Genomic DNA, 16,764 nt, shown 5'->3' with positions numbered 1-16,764 from the left:
GTCGCCGTTGATGGGACGTTACAAGCCATATATTTTTTTTAAAACTCATTCGTCACAGTCACTCAATCAATCAATCAATCAATCAATGTTTATTTATATAGCCCAATATCACAAATGTTACATTTGTCTCAGTGGACTTCACAGTTTGTACAGAATATCAGTATGACAATACGACACCCTCTGTCCTTAGACCCTCACATCGTACAAGGAAAAACTTCCAGAGAAAACCCACAGTTTAAAGGGAAAAATGGGAGAAACCTCAGGGAGAGCAACAGAGGAGGGATCCCTCTCCCAGGACGGACAGACGTGCAATAGATGTCGTGTGTAAATTGAAAAGATAATACATTTGCAACATAGGTAGTCCAAATGTTTGGAAATGCATGTGTGTATAATAGGAAGATGAATCCACGAGGATATCCATCCAGCACTTATGATCCAGGACCACAGCAAGAGGCACAGCCACGACTCGCGATCCAGGGCTCGCGATCCAAGACTCAGGACCACAGCAACACGATCAGCCATGACTCCGGATCCCGGCGTATATAGACACCAAAAAGACATTTGGGGAAGCTGGGTTATTCGGAACATGAGTACACAGGTATTCACAATTGTAATTGGTTTGAATGTGTATGTATTTACACTTTCAGGTTTCCACCAGTGTTCTGCTAACCCAATAGCACAAGTTTAGCCTCCACCATGGATTAAGCCTCTACATTTTGTTTACATCAAGATATTTATTGAACTCAGGTTGTGCTTAAGTGTAGCGTGTGCAGTTGAGAGATAGTGCCAGACCCACACAGAGAGGACATTGTTTGTGTGTTGTCTGATTTTATTAAACTGCCAATCTTTCAACTCAACCTGCCAATCATCTCCCTTCATACCACCGTACTGAGAAGAGTGAAATCTAGTGTTTTTCTGGTTGGTTGAGGAAAATAAAGAGCGAGGATTTGTTGTGTGTGTGTGCAGTGTGTATGAACTCAGCAGTGACGGAGCTGGCAGGGTGTGTGCAGTTTATTTATTGCTAATACATTCTCAAATGTTCAACTCCAATTAGGAGAACTATGCACTCATCCTTTTCACTTGTCCAGCATTCTATGTTTTTCTCTTTTTAGATCTTCAGCAAATATTTTGAATGGCCCTTAGGCTACTAACGCTTGCATTTCAACCTGGGTAACAATACATTAGTCATTGATGCGTATTTTTATTTTGCAAACATTTCTCATGATTGAGCCCATTGCCTTTTAAGGACATTCTTTCCAGCCTTTGCATGATCCAATATGTATGGTCTCTGATATATCTTTTACTAACTCTCATGCTGCAGAGTGCACACACACATACGCACAGCAGGTGGACAGGACAGATGAAAGGTTCAGCTCAGGTGCTCTGCAGGTGGACTCGCGTGTGTGTGCTGTTGCGCAGACAAAAACCTCCAGTGTGATTAATCCAGTCTGAAGAAAATGAGTGTGTGTGTTCTTTTTGGGATATGTGTATTTTCCCCAGTAGTTCTGACGGTTCTCTTCAAAGTGCTTTTTTTTCTTCTCCGAAGCCAAACTATCTATTATCCTCCTGCATCAGCCCCTCCTCTGTCCTCTGCTGTCTGACTCAGTCTGCTTGTTATTCTATCCAGACAGACAGCACTTTGATTCAAGGAACAAACCTTAAATCTTGCTTCATGAGAGAGTTTCATCAGCCCCTGCTTTATGTTTCTGTTTCTTATATTCCAGCAGAGACAGTAGGGTTAATTTTTTTCTTTCTAGAAGAAATATGATTATTGGCGTGGTGGCGTCAGTGCGCGTTTTTTTGTTTGGAACATGTCCCCCTGCTCCCTTTTAAAGTCCTCATTCACTGTTTTGTTGTTTTGGGTGGAGCTCCACTTTAAACAGTAGGGTTCCTGCTCACTCAGGAGACACAGAGGAGGTGGGAGATGGAAATGATGAGATAAAGCAAAATACTTGGTTGGTATTCTTTTATTTCGTCTCTTATGGCTAGAAAATTAATTTAAGGTTGAAGTTTGCAGCTGTTGTTTTATTTCGTTTACAGATGTTGTGTTGTCCATGTATAAATATATCTTAAATTGAGGTTATTTTTTAAGCGTAACCCTTCCCAGCTTGGGGTCCACTCACAGTCCCAGCGTGTCATTACAACAACAGAACTAGGTGTGGTTCTTCTTACCCTAAAGACTTCATGACTTTTCTCTCTTGTTTTGACAGAAGTGTTCAGAGTGAAGAGGTTTAGTTTCTGGCATCTTTCCTGGCTTGCTGTTGTTCTGAATGTTGTGAAAGTGTCGATGGCACATGGTAGAAGGGAATAGCCCAAAGGGATGAGGTGATGTATCCACTCAGGAACCATTGAGGAGGTAATTATTCAAGAAGAGGCCCACACCACACATGTTTTTGATACTGTGTTCTCTCAATACCTTCCCTACTAAGATCAGAAACCGTGTCAACACAATTCCCTGCATACCTGGTAGGAGACATCTTCGTGGTGCAAACAAAGCTTTTGCCCAGAACCTTCCTCTCATCTGTGCAGTGTGCAATGAAGGGAAAAAGGAAAGGAGGAAAGAAGACGGCTTTAAGAAAAAAGAGTGGGGAGTCCAGGCTTTATAAAAGTCAGCCATCCATATAATTAGCTGATGCTCTGCTCAACTTAGAGACTTCACAATGACACATTTAACCAACTCCGGTTATTCAGTCCAACTGACTTTCCAACAGTGCATTAAAATTGTCTCTGAAGATATGGGAAGTACAAATGGCTCATATGATGACACATATTTTTATGATCTGGGTTGAAAAGTAAGTCTTATTCCAGCAGAGTTCATTTTTGTTTCTCCATGTGTTGACATTCTTAGATTGTTACAAAATGTCCTGGCTGTGAATTCTAATTCTAGATATTTGGGAAGGCCGTTTTTCTCAGTCACAGCTATTTTGAGGAGATAACAGTTTCCCCTTCGGTCAAGGAGTTGCCAGAGAAATGTATAAAGTAGCCACCTGCTGTTATGTGTAGAGCAATTCATCCTTTGGAGGTCAAACAAGGTGGAAGTGTAATTGATGATGGATCAGGTCATGTATGTGGTAAGCTTCGGACAAAGTAAGTGAAATTGATTGAAAAAGTAGTTTTTAGGGATGGTAAAGTGTAGCAACACAAATTACTGTGCGTTACCGATCATTCACTACAGCGGCTCGTATCTGTCTGCCACATCTTTCTACAGTGAGTTGACCTTTTGTAATGGCCATCAGTAACACGATACGTTTCCATTTCCAAATCAAACATTTACGACATTAGGTTTTAAATATAGAATTCTTAGTAATGACAGGATAACTTACAAACACTAGCTCTATGCAGCTTATAATTAATCATTAAAACCTAAACATGTTTTAATCAAAGTATATATTTATAGAAAATTACGATTTTAAAACCTCTTTTCTGTCCACTTCTTAGATATTTTAAAGAAGTACTCCTATTTCAGGATATGGCCCCCTATTCAGCTGCAATTCATTTTCTCCATTGTTTCCTACATCGCTACTGTGGGCCTGGGGAATCGGTGTATAAATGCAACACATCATTTGGTCCCTTTTAGCCATTACCTATTCCCATTTCATTTGCATAACTTACACGTACGGGTGTTTTTCGGTGTGAAACTATTGGAACCGGTGTTGCTGATGCTTAGGTCAGCTTTTCGATTAGCAAAACATCTACTGTCAGGTGCTCACTGATGAACAACAAATGTTTCAGTGTTGGGTGTCATTGCAACACATTTCTTATATATGCTGCAGAAGGAACACATTTTGTCTCACAATGTACAGCACCCCATGATGAAAACTCTTGGCAATGTCATGCACAGCAACCACTGCTATCGGTCTATTAAGGCTTGACCATAGCACAAACAGAAATCTAAATTTAGCTGTCTGACGGCAGTGACGTTAGTGTACATGGATTGGGTCATTAGTTTGGAAGAAGGGGAAAGTAGATGATCAATACAATGAACTTTACCATTAGGGAGAGGATAAGTCAGGAATGGATTAAAGGGAGTAAAGTAGGCAGAGGGGGATAGGGGCAGGGGGTTTAACAATAGCAGCTTATATCTAACGGTGACTATGTTTTTGAAAATGTTTTGTTGATAAAAGTACATTCACAACAAGTTGACCTTAGCAACAGTTCAACCTGCTCTTTGTCAGCACACAGGGACTTACCAAAGTGAGATGCATCTTGAAAATTGACACTGCACAGTGCACAAGCATCCTGGCTTCATGCCTCCAGTACAATGTATCATGTTTGGCAGACAAACCTTTGGTACATCTGCAAAAAACATCCACCTCTGTTAAAAGAGCTGCAAAACGAGGTACAGCTAGTTGTGTTAATTACATTTTATTAGGTAGAATGTGCAAAAAGAGGCAGTTTTGGTCTTAATGTATACTCGATTGTGATGTGAATAAGTACTTCCTTAATTAACTTTAAAACAAATTGGAGATCTATTTGGAAGCGCACAAAAGTTTGAAATACATATTATATTTCCAGGAATAAAAGTGATTCATTATAATTGGATAGAAATGACAAATGGGATTTTGTGTGCATCTCCCTTGTGTTAATCTACAGGTGCAGCCACTAAATCTGTTCACTGAAAGGGCCCCTCTGGGACTGCTTGTCATGAAAGACTTATTTTGTTATTAGAGACCATGCGAGATGCATGAAACTATCAGCCAGAAAGAAAGGTGGCCCGAGCAGTAAAATATCCAGAACATACCCGCTCAGACAGGGCGGAGCTGTGGATACTGGAAGAGACCACGAGATGTCGGAGAAAAAAAAGGAGGGAAATATCTCAAGGGTCCTAACCTCGGATATAGTATTTAAAGGTCCCCTATTATACTTAGGGATGGGTATCGTTAAGGTTTTAACGGTACTACTACTTGTATCGATACCGCTTATCGATCCGGTTCTTTAACGATACTCTTATCGGTTCTTTTGAGAAAGGAAAAAAAAGGTAATGAACCAAACAAATTGTAAATCATTTTTAAATTAACTTACAGAACTGTAAAAAATAAACAAAATAAGTATTTACTGCAAAAACCCAGTAGTACAGAGTCACACAGGTTGGGCATACAGGTAGATTAAGGCATGCATAACATACCTGACGTGGAAACGTTACTCGTGGATGGGGCTACAGAGCTACCAGAAAGACAGTCGAAAACGGTGCATTTCTCCGTCTGAATGTGGTGCACTTTTGCAAGATAAATTTCTTGTGTTACCGCTCTTAAATGCTAAACTCTTATTGCACTTTTGGCAACAAGCATTGTCCACCTCAAGACGGGTAAAGTCTAACCACACCTTGGAGCGCTTAGTTCTCTCCGCCATCTTTGCCGTGTGTGTTGCATGCTTGTAGCAGCCGCGTGTGTGTAAACCGCCCCCTCACACACAGACGTGGGAGAGAGAGATCTCGTCTGGATTGGAAAGATCGAAAATAAATCATGGACGCATTTTGTAGTCTTATTGCATAACGGAGTTGGTGAAACTAAAACTGCAATATAATGTTTATGTAGCAATAATACATATGACATATGTTTTAAATGTCTCCTGTACCCATAAAAAAGAGCGATAACTTTGGAGTTTAACAGCGCGTAAAACACACGTGATGACGTCAACAACGAATCGACGACTGAATTAGTTGGCAACTAATTTGGTAATCGATTTTAATCGATTAAGTCGATTAGTTGTTGCACCCCTAGTCTCCAGTACCGATAAGAAGACCGCTAACGTCGGAGCTTAACGGTACCACGGTCTTTAATAATTCTGTCCCGGGCCCCATTTAATGCCGGGGCTCGGTACCCATCCCTAATTATACTGTTTTTCATCAATATATTATAGGTCTCAGATATATACAAAGCATGTCTCTGAAGTGTTTGGCTCTAAATACCAAACAGATCATGCATTTTAGCATCCCATAAACCCCTCTGTTTCAGCCCTGTTTCAAAAGTGCTGATTCTCTGTCTGTTACTAGAATAAGGAGTCCCTCCCCACGCCCCTCTGAGAGATATTTGGTTAAAAAGAACACAATGGTGCTCCAGGAGGAGATTCAGGTGATAAGGTGGGGGGGGTTACCTTGGTTGGTGATTGGCTAATGGTTACACAAGCCAGAAAATAGTTATGACATCACAAAGTGGCCAAAATCTGATCAGCTCATTTTCAGACAGGTTTTTATATAACTGGATCAGGACAAAAAGAGAGAATTTTTTTTCCTGAAACTTTCAGAATCTCACATGATAATCGTTTAAAAGACATGAACAAGTGGATTTTGCATAATAGGTCCCCTTTAATGTAAAGTAGGGCGGTAAAAGATGGAAATGTAACGTTTGAAAGCTATTACTGATATGAATCTACCATTGTCTGTGTAATTGTTTGAGAAATCCTCCTCACTTACAGTATGTTCACACATTCACAATGTAGGCTCTGTTGTGCCCTTTTCCTCGTATTAGCTCTTGCTGCTTCCCAGAGTGAGATCTTTGTTAACTTAAGTCTGGTACACTGTCCTTGTGTTTGTGGCTTGCCTTGATTTACAATTCCTTTGATAGCCAGAAAGGTGTCTGATACGTCAAGTGCTGCATAAATAAAATATGTGCCTGGACCGAGGCACCGGATTGATTTATGCATGTCCTTTTAAAACCAGCAACCAAAATCAGCTTCTCCTGTGTCCGTCTACAAACACATCTCACCTCAGTATCTCCTACATTTTCTTATGTTTCTCAAGAAAAATGGAACCGCGGGGTGTTGATGTACAATGCAACACTTTTTCCATGCTCTGGCAGAGAGATTGTTCCAGATTTTGGGGTACACTTGGCTTTTTCATCATTATTATATCCATTGTTAAGGTCATTTACAAATGAAAGTAATCAAAATCTGAGTCGTATCAGAATCTGATTGGCTAACAACCTCTGCTAAATACATTTCCTGTGGGGAAAGCCTGTGAGTAAATCTCTCAGCTGCCAACCAAGAGTTAATAAATGTCTCTCCGTCGTCCCCTTATCAGTCCCAAGTGTGTGAAAGAGAAATAAAATAGCATTATCATATCTTTTAAAACCCAAGCCTTTGCTATAAACTGGTGTTTCCATTGCTCAGGGAGAGGAAGTGGCTTGTTAACTGCCTGTAAGTGATTGAGGCTCGGAATAAGAATTATCGATCGGGCTCTTTGGCAGAAAACGCCTTTCAGCTCTCAAAGTAAGTATTTGTTTGTCCCTCCTGCTGAGGTTAGAGAACAATGCAGACGGCATACGCTGAGTTATACTTTGGAAAAACAAACATTTAACACTTGAGTATTCCCCCCCCCCCCACCTCTACTCATAAATATAGAGACCATGTAGAAATGCTGATCCGTCCATTCCATTAATGCAATTCATGAATGTTGTCTGCCAGGGCTGAGGTGTAGCTATACATTGGACTTAATTCATGAGTCATGTCACAAAGTGATACCTCAGCAGTTTGAAAGTACCCTGTTGCTGGCATGTTTCATTTCTCATGAATTTCAAGATACATCTACATCACTTATATTATCATGTGTTTTAATATTTGACATTTAATCTGCTTGCAAACTGGGCATTCACTACAGGAAGTCCATGTAGCTGCTACCATCTCACAGAGGTGAATCTTCTTAATGCTCTTACTTGATACTCTTTTCTCAGGGTATGATGAATTAAAGATGCTTCCTCCTGTTCGTCCTGCAGGCTGTGAGCAAAGTGCCTGTTTAATGGGATCGGAAACATTTAGAAGGCATTCATTTGTTACATGTTGTGAATGGAGGATACAATAATAATCCACAACCATCCTGATCACAACACAAGAAGGCAACACTCTTTTCTTAATAGAAAATGGCGTGCTGTACCTAAATGTAATGTTCTTTGTTCTTGTTGAACTTAATGCTGAAATGCATTTGAAAAGACTACATTTTGTTGGCCGCAGGCGACTATTTTCTGAGGCTCCATTCATTAATAACTCAGTCCTATGATATCTCCCATTTTATTCTTACTTCTAAGAATGGAAAAAGGTTCCCTGTGAGCAGTTCTAATAAGGCACAGCAGAATTGATACCGTCACATGTAATGATTTCAGGGCCATATCTGATTCCACGATTACATGCTGCCCTGGACTGATCATCCTTATATCATTTTAAGGCAGCTCGTATTGATTTTGAAGTGAAGCACATGGATTTGCTAAGCCAGTGTATCTGGAATTAACTCTATCAGTCTCTTTTAAGGGAGAGTAGATTTATCTCCAGCCGCTAAAGGGAGAGGATTTCTGCCTTCCAAGCAAATCTCCAGAGTTAGTCTGCGGTCTACTATACTTGATACGACACACTCCACTTTGTTATGCTCATCTGATTTTGCAAGTCTTTTTTTTCCTGTATTAAAGAAGGGTTTCAAACAGTGTTTGGAGGTGAATAGATCACTGTTTCAATCAACGGATTCCTTTACCTTTTCACCTGCTTTATTAGGGAGATTAACATAGTGAATTATTTGTGCTCTTTGCGCAAGATACACTTAAATAAATAAATCTAGATGAGACAAACTTCAGCACTGAATTGTGCTTATGCTAGCAAGTAAAACAAAGTCCAAGTCCCCCAGTTCACCGACTTAGGGCTACAAGCAAAGCGAGTGACTGATTGAAAAACTCAAGTGGAAACTGAAAGTAAGGCAAGTTTATTTATATAGCACCTTTCAACACAAGGCAATTCAAAGTGCTTTACAAAAAATAAAAGACATTAAGATAATGGCATTTAAAATGAGTCATTAAAAAGAAAAGATAATAAAAGAAACATTAAAAGAAAAAATACATGGATAAAAGTTACAGTGCAGTCTAAGATATGAATAGTTCAATTAAAAGCAGCGACAAAACCTGAAACAATTAGAACAAAAACATAAAGAAAAAAGTGATATAAATACACAAAAACAAATCAAAGAGGTGAGAAACCAAATCAACAACTTACTACATCAGGATATGGAGATAAAAGCAAGATATCTTAAACAAAATTATTATGAATTAGGCCCCAAAGCTACAAAGTTGTTGGCAAGACGTTTACGAAAGCAACAGGCAGCAATCACAGTCAACAAACTACATGACCCTAAAACAAATCAACCTAAATATGAACCCAAAGAAATTGAAAATATTTTTAGAGATTATTACAAAGATCTTTACATGCAAACGTCTCCAACAAATCATATGCGTACAAAGTCATTCCTAGACTCACTGGATCTGCCCTCTATAGGCAAAGTTCAAAATGAACGTATAACAGCAAAGATAACTGTAGATGAAATCCATAAGGCAATCGGAAAACTGAAAACAAACAAAGCTCCAGGTAGTGATGGATTCCCATCTGAGTGGTACAAAAAACTAGAAAATAACTGTCTCCACTGCTACTAGGTGCCTTTAATTGGATCATGTCAAAAGGGGATACTGTCCCCTCATGGAAAGAAGCAATTATTACAGTTATCCCCAAACCACTAAAAGATAAAGAATTTTGCCAAAATTATAGACCAATCTCAATTCTTAATGTTGATTACAAGCTCTACACTACGATACTATCAAACAGGCTACAAACAATAGTACCAGACCTCATAGATGAGGACCAAACAGGCTTTGTTTCAGGCAGACAGACGCATAATATAATACAAAAAAATAAAATACCAGCAGCACTGATTAGTCTCGATGCGGAAAAAGCATTTGACAGGGTCAATTGGGAATTTTTATATCTAACATTAGAGAAATTTGGATTCAGTAATAAAACAATTAAATGCATTAAGTCTATTTATAACAAACCAACAGCTCGAGTTAAAGTTAATGGCTTACTAACAGACAGATTTACATTGGAAAGAGGAACTAGACAGGGCTGCTGTCTCAGCCCTACCCTGTTTGCTCTATATATAGAACCATTAGCCCAAATGATCAGACAGGAAAATGCTATTGCAGGAATAGAAATTAGTCAACAAAAACATGTTATTAGCCTTTTCGCAGATGACATCATGATCATGCTGAAAGATCCAGTAAGCTCCTTTATAAAGCTAATGCAAATTATGGAACAATTTGGTGAATATTCAGGATACAAATTAAACATATCTAAAACTCAAATCCTTATGTTTAACTGCGCTCCAAATCCAAAACTAAAAGAATTTTATTTAAACTGGGAAGCTAAATCAATTAAATACTTAGGAATAAACATAACCAAAAATGTAGCAAAGCTGTACCAAAGCAACTATGAATGTATTGACAAAGATATAAGGAAAGATTTCGAAAAATGGTCAACTTACCCGATGAGTTTTATTGACAAGATAAATACAGTGAAAATGAACATTTTACCACGCTTGTTGTATTTATTTCAATCCTTGCCGATAAATATACCGCAGATTCAGTTCCAATGCTGGGATAAGCTTATATCAAGATTCATATGGGGGGGTAAAAGACCTAGGATAAGATATACCACACTGCAATTGCCTAAAGAAAGAGGGGGACTGGCACTTCCAAACTTAAAGGAATATTATCACATGCTCATACTGGTGGAACTCCGATTATATAGCCCGCTGGAAAGACATCGAAATACTTACATATGAGTCCCCAATTCAACCACTCATAGGGCAAAGAGAAATACCTCCCCATATTAAAGAAAAGGGAGACCTAGACCCCATAACAACATTTACACTAGAAAAATGGTATTCTATTATTAAACAATTGAAATTGGGAAGGGAACTTGGACTATTAGACTGGATAGCCTACGACAAAGGATTACAAACCAGGAAGCTATGACTGTAGATACAGCAATGGACAGAACGTAGGGTTTAACAGCCATATGCTACGGTTATCCAAGGAAGGGAAGAAATGAAGAAGTCTTTACAAGACCTAACGAAAACCTTCTTTCGACCTAGAGAACAAAGTATTTATTCAGATATAGGCAAATGAGGGACTACTATACAAAAAAGGTTAAGAAAAATTAAGATGACATACAACCTATTGTAAAGATTATTGCACGAGCTTACCATGATGATGTTCCCAAAGTTGTGTCAACCCTGTATTCGTGCTTGATGGAAGACCAAAAAAGATTAAACACTCTATGTAAAAACTAAATGGGAAAAAGAACTAAACGAAAGGATCTCAGATGAGATGTGGTGTGATATGTGGAAAATGCACCAGACCACTACACAGTCACACGGATGGAGAGAATTTCTGTGGAAAAACCAAATTGTTTCTTTTACACACCCAAAATCACTAGTAAACAAACAAACACTCAACAATCATGCTGGAGACTTTGTAAACATCAGGAACCTCACCATACACATGTGTTTTGGAGCTGCAGTAAGATTCAACCTTTCTGGGACTGTGTACACTCTGTTATATGCAAGGTATTAGGATATAGAATCCCTCAAACCTGTTTGGTATTATACCTGGGACATATGGAAGGATCTGTACATGTCGGAGATCAATACCTGATCAAGATCCTCCTAGCTGCTGGAAAGAAGGCTATCACTAAAAACTGGCTAAAGGCAGAACACCAAGCTACAGACAATGGGTTAATATTATTGGTGATATCCTAATAATCGGAGAAAATCACATACAAAGTTTGGAAAGTAATTGGAAGACAAATTTCTTAAGGGCTGGGAAAAAATCGTTAAGGTACATAACAAATGAAGTCATTAAAAAACCAAGCAATATTTGATAACTATGTAGATCGTCTCGTACAGGCACTGTTCTCTCTGAAATTGTAATATTTGTTGTGTGTAGTACCTTGTGGGAAAAAATCATAAAAAAAATAAAAAAAACAAATGTGCATTACCAACTAATACCATGATGTGACATGTACACGCTGTATCTGCATGCTTGTTATAGCTTATGTTTCAGCATCTATTATGTGGAAGTTTTAAAATGTGATCATATGTGCATTAACGAGTAGTACCCAAGATGAATCTGACTGTTAGTTGATGGTGGTCAAAGTGCACGCAGATGAAGTATATACTTCATATGGAGTACTATATCTGTCAGAAACTCTTCGATCTGTCACCCCATGTAGGAGGGTTTCCATTCTTCTCTTGTGTATCTCCTTGGCATCACCTATGATACTTTACTCGTTTCTACTGTGATCTTCAGCCTGTAGGTGGGGCAGCAGCTACTCTGCGTACAGCATTAGGTCAGAGTCGGGCTGGATGCATTAACCTTATTTTGTAGTAAAGGTGAGTGCACTCAACATGCTCACACCCTCGTGAAGGATCATATTGTAGCTTGGCAGAGGAAGAAATGGAAGTCAAATGACAGGCTGATGAATTATACGATATCATGCCATGTGCTACACCAGCTGTGTAGAGGGAAAGATAAGAGCTATTTTTATTTGCATATTTTCGTATTATTCAGTCTAGAAGACGTTGGCAGTCTAGTCATGACTTAGCTCATCTTGTTACATCTTTCTATCGAATCAGACGGTTTCCGGAATTTTAAAGCTATAGTGCATGTCGAGCGCTGATGTACTGAGGATGCTGTCGGATCATCTGCTCTACCAGCACACACCACACACACTTAAACACTCCTTATTGAGCGATGTTGGTCCTGACTATACTCTGACCTTCAACACCAACGTTACTTAGCAGCTCTGCTCATGATCTTACCCTGTTACTGTGCTGCTGTGACTTGTTGACTGCCATGAACCAATCCTGTCGGGTGCACGCACATGAGAATGCAATCAAACTGAGTCGGGCCCGCCTAGGATGTATCTCAGCCCGCTGATCTTAAATGCTAGAACTGTACGCACTCGGCCCTAGCATTGCATTGCATGTTGTGGATGACTCTAATGGTTTGGTGTCTTCAGCACAGCGACAAGATATAGGATGAGGTGACTAGCTGCATGTGGTGATCTATACAATACTCTTCTCAAGGTGGTGTACACTAAGGTCTGGTGTGTGAGACTTCCAGGAGACACGATATCTTGTTCAACACCTCGATCCATTGAACGTTGGTGGGTGCTTGTCTGATGTGCATGCAGGATGAGCTGCACCCTAAGTCCTCTGGCTGAACATCACCGTGGAAACTCTTCTGGTGTGAACCACACAGAGTCCATCTGATCAAACGCCAGGCTGCGCTACTACTTGGTCGCCAAAACTGAACAGAGCCAGCGACTACATCAATGCTATCCTTCTAACCCAGGCTCATTGAGATGTCAATAGTACAGCAGTTGATCACAGCTGGTTCGGAAGATGACGCATCAAGCGCTGGACGCTGCAAGCGCATTGGTGAACCACGCATGAGAGATCATCGCGTCACTCCATCACTCCTTGACATTTACAAGCTATTCTTCTGCACCCAGAGCCACTCAGCATTATGAGTGACTAGCGCACATGTTTCATTTCCACTCTGTGCCTCATCAGACTCCTCCTCTCAGGGAGAGGTTATGCAGCTTTAATCCATCACACCCTGACTAAAGAATCCTTTTGAACATTCCAGCCAGAGCTGTCAGGAAGGCTGCAACATGATCTACCAGTGACTCTCTGCTGCTGCTCCCAGTCTACTACTGCCCCACTGGACTATACATTGGTAAACCACACAGTCACACTCTGTTGATATGCTTTTCTGACACTTTCTCCTGCTGCTATGGACAATTCTTGCCACTAATGTCCTTTGTTAGCATAAATACTGAGTGATTATTATTTTGTACATATTTATTATTGTTCTGTTATTTAGGTCCTGATCGTTTTGCACAGTGTATAAAAGTGTCTACATGACTGTGTACCCTAATGTTCATAAAACTGAGCCCAATCAGTATTTACCTGCTCTATCAACCAGAATATGGACTTGCGATGTTTGCTCATGACGCTTTACGTGTATGAACGTGCTGTATACTTTGTCTTGCCTAGGTCTTACAACACTTCAAGCTTATTGAGTGACAGAATGGGGATGCAAAGAATCAGGGAATTCAGAGTTATTCCTCTGCTGTGTTACCACTGCCTGACTTTTATTCTAATGCATTGTTTCTCTGTCGTACATAATGGATCCCAGTGTTCTGTTTCAAACAAGGATTCTAGGCTCTCATAAGTACCCTGCTAGATAGTGCCTGTTCTTCTACTCAAGAGCACTTTTACTCTTGCCTGTCACGCTCCAGCTGGTTAATCAGTAGTATTCATGGGCACCTGTTTCGACTCGTTATCATGTAAGATAGCTGTCCATCACCTGCAAACAGGCTGAAGCACGTCAAAACTCCAAGCGGGCTAAAAGGGAGCAGAGAGCTGTCACTATGACGATGGCACAGTAAACATGATCATGTGTAGACATGTTTTGCAATCAGGCAGTGTGAATAGCTGAATCTGGCAATAGGTAAGTCAGCTTGGATGTGAAGAAATCAACTGTGGGAGCAATATATTGCAACATGGAGAATGATGACCAGATATAACTACTTGATAAAAAATGGCTTTGCTTTTGCTCAATGGATGTTGTTCCAATCGGGTGAAATGGACTGTGAAATGTGTGTGTGTCGCCCTGTCTACTTCCCGTCACACTGGTCAGCCATTACCACACTTTACTTCTGTCTAGAAGGACAGCGTTTAATACTGGTCATTATATGGCTCAAATACACCTCGCAACACAAACGGATGTAATGACGCCGAAAAAAAATGGTAAAACTCAGTTGAACAGTGTTCCTGCTGATTAAAGAATTACTCAAGAACAATAAATACGCCTTCAATGGACATGTGTTGCCATAAATGAGGATTTTACCAACAGAAAGTGTGATATTTGCCGTGTACATTATTCTTCAGATTCTTGGTTGGCTCTGTAGTTAGGGGATGGTCCAGATCACCTTTTTTTCGCTCCCGATCCGATTCCGATCATTTGATTTTGACCAATATTGCCGATACCGATTTTTCCACCAATCTTTTATGCAATGCATGAAGAGAAAAAAACAGAAAAAAAGCATTCAAGTTGTCCCTTAAAGGTTACTTTTTTTATTTAAATTTGATGTTCATATCCCAACATGGATATAGCTTCTTTTTTTCACAGCCAGCATTGGATCAGTTCAGTTGTGCTCACTTTGGATCCAAAAACGAAATAAAGCTTATCAGTACTCGATTAGCTTACTGCTACAATTAGACCACTGCGCCCTTGCCCACTCTGGTTGCCAGAATTTGATCGGAAGAAATAAGCAACCAGGGTCTATGAAAACAAAACAAGCCCCAAAGAAAGGCACACATACATGATGTTTGTGTAATTTGAAACCAAAACTAAGCCTCAGGATGACTTTAAGACTTGAACATGGTTCATTTTTGTTTTTGTAACATTGAATAAAAAAATTAAAGAAAAAACACTATTATAAAAAATAAAAAATCCCGATCCCGATTTTTTTCTCCGATTCCGATCTTTTGAAATACGTGATCGGCTCCGATTCACGTGATTGGATCGGACATCTCTACTCTGTAGTATTCTAGGAACGATAATTTAACTTAAAAGTACACCGTCTTCCAGGGAAGATTCTATCCTGTTTTTATCCTTTTATAATTAAAATCCAAGTGCTTGTTATGGGAACATCTGAGCATGTTCACATTGCTTCACCTTATAGGTGTTTAGTTACATTTGTTTGCAAGTGTAGATATTCCATTGTTTTTCATACATTTTGGCCGTGTTTTTTCATTCCGTCAGAGCATTCTGTCCTTGACTGTAAGTAAGATCATCTTTCTGCAATCACTCCTGCTCCTGATAGTGGGGTATTTGTGGTCTGCATGTCTGATTGTAGGCTTCTTGGTGAAGCTGTGTGCGATGTTTACTGATTTTTCACTCGGCTTCGTTCCAACAATTATTTGACCACACAGACTGAACCTGTAAACTGCCATTTCAGCATGTATTAGCATTAGGAAGAAACCCTGCAGTGGAAAAAATTTAATCCATATATTCTTACTAACGGCTACTTTAAGTCTGACTCTATCTAAAACCAGGGTATCATGGACCATTACATTACTACTGAAGAAGGCGTCTTTTCAGTACAAAAAGTATGTTTTGCAGTTATTACCAAAGCACCGGAGGATCCAGCTGATCACAGATATCTTTCCTTTGACCAAGATTATAGCTATCATTTACAGAAAAGTGTTTCATAGAAAACATTCAAATGTACTTATAATATAAAGATTTTCATTTTTCACAACCATTTAGATTTAAAATGTATCTTTTTAACAGTTCCTATATCATGTTTTTTGGAAAATCTTTGAAGGCACAAAAACAGGCGCAGAGTTTGATGATCTGCTTCTTTTTCTGGCCCAATCCAATTTTAAGCTCCCATTATAGGAAAGTTAGCTTACCGGCAGCTGAGGGTTCTAATATGGCCAGATATGAGCAGCAATCGTATGGAGGTGGGTCTCTGGCGTACAATTATGAAAGACCCGTCAGTTTTGCGCTCTCTACTGCTGCTGGTTGGCAGATGATAGAAGGTGACCTGATTAACCTACAAATTGACATTAAGCATCAGGAGCCGGCCTTGGCATGGCACGCTGTAAATATGATATCGTATGTGGGATTTGTAATTGTAGTCACCTCTTAACACATGAAACTTGAATGGTAAACGGTATGGGAACTGTTAGGGAACTGGCTAGGGGTCTAGTGGATGGGGTTGTGGGTTTGTTATACCCTGTTAGTGTAAGGACCAAGGAGGATTGTTGTTCGTGATAGAGATAGAGTCGCTTGACCCGTGAATGAGATGGGATAATCAGCATCCTCGCAACATAATAGACTACTAGATAGCTGATCGGTTGCGATCAGAAAGTCTGATAGA

General features: G+C 39.6%; 2 protein-coding genes across 2 annotated transcripts in view; both read left to right on the top strand.

Moving 5' to 3' along the window:
- The window catches only part of LOC104965166 (gamma-aminobutyric acid receptor subunit beta-1-like), a 417,189-nt gene that overhangs the window by 357,383 nt on the left and 43,042 nt on the right, over positions 1-16,764 (top strand). The gene's annotated exons all lie outside the window — the stretch shown is intronic.
- The window catches only part of herc1 (HECT and RLD domain containing E3 ubiquitin protein ligase family member 1), a 99,737-nt gene that overhangs the window by 50,931 nt on the left and 32,042 nt on the right, over positions 1-16,764 (top strand). The window lies entirely within an intron of this gene.

The sequence above is a fragment of the Notothenia coriiceps genome, unplaced genomic scaffold (assembly GCF_000735185.1).
Source record: "Notothenia coriiceps isolate Sejong01 unplaced genomic scaffold, NC01 NC01_scaffold00037244, whole genome shotgun sequence".
Lineage (NCBI taxonomy): Eukaryota > Metazoa > Chordata > Actinopteri > Perciformes > Nototheniidae > Notothenia > Notothenia coriiceps.
This window is presented reverse-complemented; position numbering and strand designations above follow the sequence as displayed.